The sequence below is a fragment of the Thermobia domestica genome, chromosome 2 (assembly GCF_964235325.1).
Source record: "Thermobia domestica chromosome 2, izTheDome1.hap1.1, whole genome shotgun sequence".
NCBI classification, from domain to species: domain Eukaryota; kingdom Metazoa; phylum Arthropoda; class Insecta; order Zygentoma; family Lepismatidae; genus Thermobia; species Thermobia domestica.
Genome location: NC_137455.1, coordinates 314,239,188 through 314,251,289, shown reverse-complemented (window position 1 = coordinate 314,251,289; position 12,102 = coordinate 314,239,188).

Genomic DNA, 12,102 nt, shown 5'->3' with positions numbered 1-12,102 from the left:
CAAGTTTTCTACTATAGAACATTTTTATTTGAGATCTTTTGTTTTTTGATATAAATTTTGATACTATGCTTTCTAAGTAAAATAAATCGGTGTCAGTCTCAAGTTACTTTTCGTATAACAATTCAAGTGTTCAAACATACCAATTTGAAGCAGGCAACGTCGAACTTATGTTTGTGCCATCTTGGTTGCAGTTTGCACCTTAACTATTGAAACGTTTTCTACAATTTGACACAATTAGCCTCGATACAATTTTAAAACACTGGCTGTAGACATGGATTTATACCCGCGACATAAATACATCATTTGTTGGTATTTATAGAATAGAATAGAAATGATGTTAATTTGCTTTAGATCGTGAAAGAATGTACGGTAGAATCGGAGAAGTTCGTGACACATAATTATTGAATATTAGCTGAAATACCCATTTTTCGCGTGGGTCAGATAAAATATCTATGTAAACAAACTGAGCAATGAAAGAAAAAAATATCGGTCATTTTCTACAACTTTTACATACGCCCCTTGAGACCCTCTGGTTTGAATTTTGTCCCCCAGCCGATGGGGACTGTATTTGGAAGTCAACGCCTGAGAATATAGCCATTCATCTCAGTGACCGCCAAAATTATGGATTTGACACTAATATCGGTCATTTTGGATTATTTTTACGTCTCGGTACCCCCCCTCCACCCCCACCCCCCCCCGCAGGTGACTCAAGACTCACATGCAATGTAGGTGAATTTGAAAGTCATCGCTAATGGAAGTATCACCATTGATTGATCTCAGCGACCGTGAAAACTGTGGATTTGACACTAATGTAAGTCATCTTGGATTATTTTTACATGTCTCGGTATTCCCCTCTGCCCGCAGCCGAATGGGGTGAATTTGGAAGTTAATGCGATCGGAGTTTCACCATTGATCTGAGCGACCACGAAAACTATGAATTTGACACTAATATCGGTCATTTTCTACTACTTTTACATGTCCCGGTAAACGTCCCCCCTGAGACCCCCTGGTTCGAATTTAAAAAAAAAAAACGCTTCGTCTTGGTCTGGGACCCGTGACCAAACTTTGGTAACTCCCGGTCCATTCGTCTGCCACGAGTAACCAAGCTGGCCACTTCCCATAAACGTCACTACAACTTTTCGCGGGAAGTCAATGACGAAGTTATACTGTACCTTCCGTACTATAGTTGGAACAAGCCCAGAATTGCCAGATACAGTATATTTACAAGTGGGGGCGTAGATAAACACATATCAGAACCAAGAAATGCATATTACTTTGAGACTTTCAACATGGAAGATACAAATGCTATAAGCTTTCTGTTCACTTCAAACATTACGATCTACCCAGTGCAATGATGATACAAACGAAGGGGGGAAAAAAAAGTTCTTATATCCGTGATGGCCAATTCCTTTATCACCAAGCGCTATTGATTGAATCTGCAGAACTCACAAAGCTCCTCAAGATTAATGCGAAGATCTGTGATGAAGCTAGGCTCCTACTTTTAGGAAAATGCAGCCTGGAGAAATTACCTCCAACTAGTGATGCTCTGAACAACAACATAAAGAGATTCAATTACCAAACAGCAATTTGGGAAATGCTGATAAGTGTTAGATTGATTTACCAAGGCCAGAACACTCCGGATGGTACTTGGAGAACCAAATTCTGAGACCAGTTTTGAAAACACTCGAAGATGTTCCCAAGGCTTGTTTAGAGATTACCATATGTAGCTGTCAGAAACTTGAGTATGCAAATATAAGAATCGCGGTTTCTTGTGCACTCCAATCTGTAGTTGTCCGAGCGATTATAAAAATTCAATATCAGTTAATGAACAAAGTGATGGAGACTGAATGATACATTAAAGACATCACAAATTTCTTTATCTTTTTCGAGATATAAACGCAACCAAGAAAGTTCTGTCGTTTTCTGTGGAGGTCTGTGTTCAATTGGCCCTCACACCATGAGTTGAATGCGAATGGAGATAAGGCCAACACCAGTTGTTGGTGTGGGTATGTCCAACATACTACCTGGTTGTGGCAGTTCAGTTACACCGTGAACTTGCTTAAGGATAGAGTGAACATGGGACCTCCACAGTGCGTCATAAGAACGTGTATGCTCTACGAGTTCAAACTGGGCTGCAGCGGGGCGGAAGATATGCCAGGCCTTTGGGGAGAATGTCGTGATTACATGGACAGTGCAGTTGTGGTTTAACACTAGAAGGACTGGGAAAATTTGCCCCACTAAGGACTAAGCGGTCAATCTTACCGTTACATTATTTTTGAAGGTGGAAGCGGGTTATTGGTTATTTATTGGATATCTTCTGTGGTATTATTTTATATGGCATTTGATTTCCAATTTGCTATAATAATTTTTAATGGTTTAATTACTTCATAATAAGTAACTAGAAATATTTTTTTTACATAGTATAATAGAATTTACTTTTACTGCAGTGTAATACATACAGATATGTTATATATTTCTACGATAAGGAATACAAATTTTAAAAAATCTTAACGCTGTGTAATTTTTTTAGACTAAATTTTGAAGAATCGTCTAAAAATGGTACTTTGCAAAGGAAATATGGAGGTAAAGGTTTTAGATTATCGCAATGTCCTGCAATGTCTGCAAAATTATAACAATCATATGCAAGAAACTATTTCTTCACTATAAAAGTATAACTATATTTGAATAAATTTTCAAATACATTCATTTACCGCAGAATATCTATTGTGTAATGATGGAAATCAGTTTTCGTTTTATACGGAAACAGTTTACACGCAAATCAATCACTTTTGTGTCGCATTCTCTCTTTCAAATTGAATACTCAATGAGAAACACACTTCTTAAAAAAGACTTGCTTTCTGATTTTACCGACACACTTCCCACATATAAACTTCTTACTCTCTTGCACACATCCGTAATTTTTTTGCCATTACATAGCAGACTTTGTTATTGTTTTCTAATCTTGCACTGTGGTTGCTCATCATCTGAGAAACTGTCACTCTCGTCCTGTACATGCTCAGCTTTAGTCAAACAGGTGTCTCAGGAATTGTCTTCTGCTTATATATCTTTTCGTTACTTCCTTATAAACAATGCGGGAATTGAGATATGCTATATCCATCACATTATAAAACATGAATCGGCCACCTCCTACTATGTGATTTTACAGAGCATTTCCGAAGCATTTGGTCAACGACATTGACACTAAATTTTGTTTTGTTGTAGTAAAGTACAGTCTCAGGTTTCTTCTTATCTTGTGACACACAAACTGCCTTATGCATAGTACTGAAAATAGCTACACTCTTGTTCTTCCTGCATTTATATAATACTGTTAGTGTGTGATTGCTACTATCTTTGTAAATGTCAGTGGTATACAATTGCTTATATTTAGAATGGACACCTATTAATAAACTTTTCATTGTATCTGGAAACTTAGACTGTAGTAACTACAAAGAATATATATATATATATATATATATATAGTATGAGTGTACACTGCGCGCGCGAAAAGTATTCCAACAACAATGACTTCACACACCACAATTACAACGAAATTATGGACCATTAACTGCAAATAAAATATGTTTTCAGTGTCAGTATAAGCAAGCGGACAAAATGACCGTTTCGTCCTTCTGAGGGTATTGCGACATAGCGCCCCCTCCCCCCAATAACGTTAACAGCCTCCAAAATTTTTACACATAGTCTACTCTATAAATGATAAAAAAGTCACGGAGTTTCAGATTTCTAAGTAAAATTATTAGAGACGAGCAATAAGAAAAGTTAGAAAAAACGGTCAAATTGACCACCCCGTCCTTCTAGTGTTAACACCTTTAAGGACGGTGACTAAACACTCGAAGACGCACTATTTGCCGGAAGACCAACATGTGTAGATCTTCAGACAGCAATTGGGACGGACAGTGGCTAGATATGTGAGGAACTGGGACTACAATTCAGTGTGAGTGGAAAAACCGTTCGGCAGCACCTCCATCAACTTCGGAAGCACTACAAGTTGGGTCAATGGGTCCCACATGATTTGACTCCGGGCCAGAAGGCAACTCGAACAGACACCTGTGTTTCTTTGCTGTCTCGTCTGCGGAAGGAACCATTTCTTGACAGGTTGCTGACATGTGATGAGAAGTGGGACTTGTACGAAGCTCCACGGCGCCATCATCATTGGTTAGCATTCCATGAACCAGTTTCAAAACAGCCGAAACCAGCACTGCACCAGAAGGTCCTCTTGTGTGTTTTTTGGACTGCTAGCATTGTGCATCGGGAACTGCTACCAGCTGGTCAGAGCATCAATGCAACTGTGTACTGTCAGCAGTTAAGACGTGTTCAAGAAAAACTCAAAACTCTGAACCAGCAGTTCTGAATTGGAAAGAGGTCCTCCTGTTACGGGACAACGCAAAAGCCCTACGTGGCTAGGATGATCTGGGACACCATTCTAGGCTTTGAATGGGAAACACTATTGCATCCACCACACTCCCCGGACATTGCACCGTCCGATTATCACCTGTTCCATTTCTTGGACAATCACCTTCAAGGATGTCAGTTCAAATCCCTAGCAGAGGTGTAAAATGCACTTGATACATTCTTCGCTTCACGCAAAGTTCTATCGCGATGGAATTCATGGAATTCCAGAACGTTGGTAGGTCGTAAATGTTGATGAGGACTATTTTTGATCTTCCAGGTACGTCTTAGGTGACATATCAATGTTCGAAAGTGGTGTGTGAAAAAGCGACAGAACTTTCTTGGTTACCTTTATATAAGAGTGACATAACATTATTGAGAACTAATTCTAGAAATCAAATAATTTGGTCTCTTGTGTAAAGATATCTTAAGTGTGGTTTCCTTCTATTGCGTTTCTTATTATAGATTTATTGTATTATAACAACTGTACACAATCTTAATAATAGGCAGTACTTCTTCTGTAAATAAGATTTAACAGTTTAATAACTGATCATTTATAAAATGTGTTAGGTATATATATATATATATATATATATATATATATATATATATATATATATATATATATATATATATATATATATATATATATATATATATATATATATATATATATATATATATAATATATATATATACCGTCACAGTAAGTGTTAAGAGGGAAAGGTGGTAATATATAAAAAAAACGTGGATGACAAATTGTTCATAATTCTCTCTTGAAGGCAATTTTGAAATCTGGTTCCTCATCTATTTCGCTCAGTACCATTGTAGTACATAAATCGAAGGACTTGTGGCAAAAACAACCCTTGTCGATACAAGATTTTTTTTTTTCAGAAAAATGAATAGAAATCTGCATGTTTGTGCATGTTTTAGACGGTATCAGAGACACGTATAAAGAACAGGTTTGCATAATTTCTCATACTGTGTACTAAAAATATACCTTAAATATAAATATATAATACCCTATTATAACTTGACACCTAGTCTTCAGTTCCAAGCGCTGCTATCGGCTGAAGGAATTCCACTCCCTTTCACTAAGACTCTCTCGCTTAGCAATAGCTGAGCCCTTATTGGCTCAATGTGTGGGTGTGAGCTTTAGTTCGCATTTTTGCCACGACTCAAGACATTTTGGCAACACTATAGAGAAAGTTTTCTTTTCATTTTTCACAGAAATTTTGTCTTTTGACAAGGGTTAGATTATAGACAAACTTAATCATCAGGATTATATACTTGCAGGCAGACAAGATTATATATATATATATATATATATATATATTAATCATCACCAGCTGCCGTTTGTGGGAAGGTAACTCTTGGGTCAGTTTCGCACACGACAGAATAAAGTCGTTTATAACCCAGGCACTATTAGTCCTACACTAATATAAGTATACATTTTTCGAAAGAGCATAAAATGACGAAAAACTTTTAGAGAAACATTTCTCTGAATTCGATCTTCTAAAGAATCTGTGGCTAAAAAACTTGTCACGCGCAAACAATACTGAGTAAAAATGAAAATAAGAAGAAAACCATTATATTTAGCTCAAAAATGCATTAGAATTAAATTGCAGAAGACAATTAGACAAACAAGATGAAAAAAGTTTGGATGCTCTAGCTCCAATGGTTACGGAGATATGGTGAATAATAGAAACGGCTAAAATTTCGGTTTTCTCCCCCTCCCTCTCTCCTCCCGTGGTGTTTTTTTCTAGCATCCGGCATTTTTGTGATGGGTATACATTTAAAAAATATCGGATGCCAAATTGTTACATGATTTGCCCTTAGAACTCAATTTTTAAGCCCCGATGCCTAGACTATTAGGTAACTATCGGTCACTAGCTACTCAGGAATCGACAATGGCATCTGGAAGTACACGTTTACAATTATTAGGGAAAATAATTATAACCTTTTCAATATATGGTAATTCACACACTAGACACTTATTCATATACAAGAAAATGTTAGCACGGGGTGTCATCGGATGTAATTTGTTTCGGCAAAGAACAGTATTCTTCTACATCAAGATGTACCGCAAACTAAAGATACGATGCATCTCAGCGCGAATATATAAATGGAACTAGAGACAAATTCAGAATCCAAGCTAATCTAACGGGCAAAAAGGCAATTATACCGTCAAGTTCAAGCTTATAGCAGATGATACTACTGACTACGTTCATTGCTATCTGCCAGGACGACGAGATGGCAAAAATTGACAAAAAATTGGAAAGTGTTATCGCGGTACCAATTCCAAAGTTACCCAAGGACAAGGAATTCGCATGAGCAGGAAGTAAGACGTAATCCGCACTAAAAAAAGAAGAAAGATAACAAATCAGGTTCCATGGTAGGGAAGGCGGCCTAAACACTGCAAGAAGGGAAGAAAACAATGGATTAGGAAAAAAAAAATCAAGCTCCATGTTAGAAGGAACGGCAAAACTCCGATAACCATCCGAGCCACTATACAGCTCCAACTTGTCCTGAAGTGACTCCTTCCTGTTTCCGAGGATAAAAAGTGCGTTGAAAGGACACTGATATGACACCATGGAAGACGTCCAAAGAGTCGTGAAGAGGGTACTCAACCAGAAAAAGACTTCCGAGATGCCTACAAACAGTGCAAAAATCACTGAGCTCCCTGTGTCGATTCACTTTTATTTAAAGAATACTAGGTGTATTGAAAGATTTTGTCAATAAAATGCGTTTTTTGTAATTACTTTCCTTACTTACTATGCGTTTCCTTACTTTCAGGACAGATCCTGTAAATTGCAACTTCAATATGCCTATGAAGTTTCCCTCGGAATTACTGCATTAACGTCGTTTAAAATTGGTCATTTTTTTCATAAAGCTTCATAGACTCGAAGATATATAATGAAAAGTGTTTATGGCCAATGTTAAATTGAAGCTTTGAATCCATACCAGCAGTATCCATTCCTGATCCCTCTTATGCCTTCTAATCCGGGTCGGGAATTATTAAAGCGGTGTTTTCATTGAACCTGTATAAGCACTACCTGAAGTCGAATATTGGTAAATGAGTTTGATATAACATACCGTTCATCGACGTTGCGTCAAGTCATAACAGAACTTCGAAATTATTCTGGTAACAGTATCATGTTTAATGATTATATTCTTTCTGACTTCAAAATACCTATGAAACAGACGAAAAGTTAAACTAACAAGTCATTTATTTATAACATTTAATAACATTAATCATATTTAAAAAAAAAAAAAAAAAAAAAAAAAAACTTTAAAACTTTCTTTACTAACACTTTACAGCCATATTTGTTTCCTATAGATTTACAAGTAGTATTCGTCACTACAAGAAGTGTGTGTGTCACCGCTAAAATAAGACAAACGAAATTATTTAGAATCTGCTAGTTAATGGCGTATTTTTACCCCGTATACAGGATATAAATAAAATAAATAATCTATTCCAACAGAATAAATACTATTAATTATTATTGACAACGAATGTAATACTTTTTAGCACCTTTTTTTTTTTTTTTTTTTTCCTCGAAACCTCCGTGGGATAAAGGTTTCCTATCACTTAATTGCAGTTAATGTAGGATATTGAAATTTTACATGTGTATTGATACACATCTTTATAGGTTATGAAGAAAATTTCATCTTTTAACTCCTATATTTTCTATGTTGCAAGCACTTACGTGAGAGAAAGTGTAAAGACTGGTAAAATTGAAACCCGAGCGATCAAGTTTCTGTACTTGAGAAGTCGCACACCAAAGGGAGCATTTGATGAGATGAAAGATATTGATGAAGATAAAGCCCCATTATATGAAGTTGTGAAGCATTGTCATTGTCAGTTCAAATATGGTAGGACTTCCGCAGAAACGACCCTCATTCCAGCTCGGCAAATGGAAGCCACCATCTTGGACTAACTAACTGAAGATGTTAAGATATGTGGAGTCTTTGGGAAAAATAATCCATGACCATTTGCATATGCATAAAAGTGTCTTTACGATGGATTCCCCACTTAACGACACATTTCCAAAAGCAGGAATACGTAGCCTGGTCCCAGAGAATTTAGATCCTGTACCATAAAACCAAGTAAGATTTTTTTTTTTTTTTTTTTTTTTAGATTAATAACTCAGGATGAAACAAGAGTCTATCATTATGACCTTGAGACTAAGGCCCAGTCATGTCAATTGTAGCATACTTACTTACCAAGTTCACAGGAGGTCCGTGTCCAACCCTTAGTGGGCAAAATCATGCTGGCAGTTTATTGAGAGCAGCATGGATTATGGATTTCCTAACGAAGGGTACCATAATTACAAGGATATACACCGGTGTACTATGCTTCACTGCTGCAGAAATTAGGGGATTCCATCAAAATCAAGAGGCGTGGAATGCTGACCAAGTATCAATATCCTTCAAGATAACGCTCCAGGTCATAACTCGAATGTTGTCCAGGGAGAAGCAAGATCCTCCTCATACTCTCGTGACCTTGCACCATTTCATTTCACCTCTTTCCAAGCGTAAAGTCATTTTGGTGGGAAAGCATTTCCAATAATATGAAACACTGATTTCTGTGGTCAAGTCATGGCTTCTGGAATATTCTGCGGGCTTCTAAAAACAAGGTCTTAACAGGGGACAACGGCTGGCCATTGGTGGTTCCTACATAGAAAAGAACTAATGTATATAGCAAACTTCGTTTATCTCAGTCAACGGTCAGTGGATCAGGCGAAATCTTTAACGAATGCCCCTCGTACACATAAAAATTTACCCTCAAATTTCATTTTGTTCAACTTGATGCTTCTGTGAATTGATGTGTGTTTCAGTTTTGTACAATATTATAGGTTAACGAAAATTAAATTTCACCAGTTGGCCAACTTTTGGTTATATTTTACTAGCTAAAATGACCATTCTTCGCACTGGATATTTTTTTGAAAATATTTGAACCCCCTTTAAATTAAATACATCTTGCATTTAGAGCGCCAAGTGAGTTTTGTGGTGGACAAACACCGTGTGCGTGTGTTTTCTCGGGGTTCTTTCGTTTCCTCCCAGTTTCTTCATTTCACCATTTCATTCATTTCTCATTATCAGTCTTCTTTAGCCTAGCCGGCATATCCGTGGGACGTAAAACTTAAAGATTTCATTTTTTGTATTTAGAAAATCAAAATTTTTGAAGTGTTTTCTCACGCTACCTTCATAGCGATAAACACACAACGGCCTTTGCCATTTTTTAAATCTACTGCTCAAACTCGCCTACACAAACTCGCAACCATTGTAGTTTCTTAGTTAATAATCTTGTAGTGCGTATTTAAAAGAGAATCGTAATTGCATTTGGTTAGAATATAATCAGTGGCTTTAAAATCCTAGAAACAAAGTTTAAAATGTATTTAAAAAGAAAAAGAAAACTGGCTGTTGTGTAATTCAAATAAACAAAATGAACTAGTTGATAAATTTTACTCGTATGTTAGCATTTGAATGCCGCTACTAGGAGCGTTTTCTCCCAGTACGGAACCCTCTCGAGAAAACTGTGATAAAAACCTAAATTAGGCCATGGTCCACCCATGTTTCAAAAAAAAAAAAAAAAAAAAAAAAAAAAAAAAAAAAAAAAAACCATCAAAATGCATGAAGCAGTTTAGGAGTTCGAGGAGAAACATTACATTAATGTTTATGTATATAGATTAAATATACTGTGTACTGTTGCTGTGTTAGTGTCATAATGAAAAGCTTAGTGCATATTTCATTATCAGTTTTATCTTTTAGATGGCGTGTACCTACGTATTATCTTATAGGTTTTATTGATTTTTAAGTTTAAAAACTAGTTTTAGTCGATTTTCTCGAAATCTACGCATTCGGATTTTGTTGAGCTCAACGAGATTTTTTGATTGGGTAGTCTCGTCTTTTGACTACATTTTTCCAATTACACACTAATAATGCTGCAGAAAGAAAAAAAGAAAAAGAAAAAAAGTTTATACTATGAACACAAAACCATTATCCCCTTCTATTAGGAATCATATTCTTCTATTCCTATCTAGTTTGAGAGCCCACCTTATGCACTGAATTGCGGCTTTAAAAAAAAAAAAAAAAAAAATTACACAAACTCAACTCAGGCTATGTTTAGATGACGTTTAGATGAGAGAGGCCAAAAGTAGGTTTAAAAAAAAAACTTACAAGGGAAATGAGTTTAATTAAGGGAAGCGTAACTGATTACTCTCTCATTTAAGAATGAAATAGAAGTACATGTTGCAGAAATGAGAAATGCTGTAGAGACTATATGTACTTACCGAAAGCTCACGTAAGAGAATATGAAAACAATGATGCAAGTAGTATCCCTAACTAACCAAACCTAACCTAATATTAATAGAAATTACTGAAATTGTAGCATTTTTTCGAAGAAAAAAAAAGATAGCCCCCTTCAGTTAAACATTGGCCCTTAGAACCTCCTTTGGAGACGCAAAAACAGGATTTTCCACTGTTTTGATTGTTTTCTTGTTTCTAGAGTGAAGCTGTGTTCCCATGATTCATTGCTGGTTATGAACTGACGAATAAAATCTACTGGATTTTTCTTAGAACAAGCTGAGTTGTGCTTTGCATTTTGGGGCTGCATTCTGATTCGGATTCGTTTCTGGCCGTATCATAAGAATTAATTTGTCAAAATGTGAAATCCATATTCACCTAAAATATCTTATTCTGCAATATTACTCACCTTTAACCGGTAATCCTGGATTATCATATCGTATACATTTTCAATAATGTCTGGTGCAAGTTTAGTCGCCCACTTCGCAAGTCATCTTCCAAGTTTTCACAACTGCGTTTAAACTCAAATGATCACTTCGCAACAACTGAAAATTATGAAGAATAGTCACACGTAGTATTTTTCATATCATTATGTATTTTGTTGCCTTTAAATCGTTGCTCGCAATTCAAAATTTGTTATTTCTTGGAACATGCGTACACTAGAATTACAGAACAACAATTATCTAGCGCGGCCCAAAATAATAACGTACTCTGACTTAGTGCTGCCATCTGTGGTATCATTTCGAGAACCTTGTGTAAGTTCTAACGAAAATGTCACAAGAAGAAATAAAAAAAATAGCCCTCTTGTAGGCTAAAATTAATAAACAATATGAAAGAAATTCGAGCAACAGTATCAGTGTATCGAAAGTGCCCTCCAAATTTTTCCCTCGTAGCTGTACTATTGTGTATAATGAACGTAATTCGCTATATAGGGTGTTTTTCAACTTCAGATTGCAAAATATCTGGAGAAATAAGGATCGAATGGAAAAAAATGTTCGAAATAAAAAGTTAATATTTTGGAGGGGGAAATTCACCTATGATAAAATTAGCCCCCATCGCTTCCTCCTACCTGGAAGTGGGGTAACTTTGAAAACTTAAAAATGGGGATCCTCTCTTTTTATTGCAGATTCGGCTTCGGCTTTTACGAGAAGTAAGTAAATTTTATTTGAATTTTTTCTCGGTCCGTAATAGATGGTGCTATAATAAGTGAAAATTAGTTTCACTAAGGTTTATTCGATTGGGATACGTGACGTAACTGACGTGGAAGATTGATTTGCACTCGGCGTGAATTCAGATAATTCAAATGTGGTAGTGCAATTAGATGCAGCGTACGGTGTTGATCGTAATTTGCTACCAAACATTCTGTCGGTTGCATCTCTCCGTGTT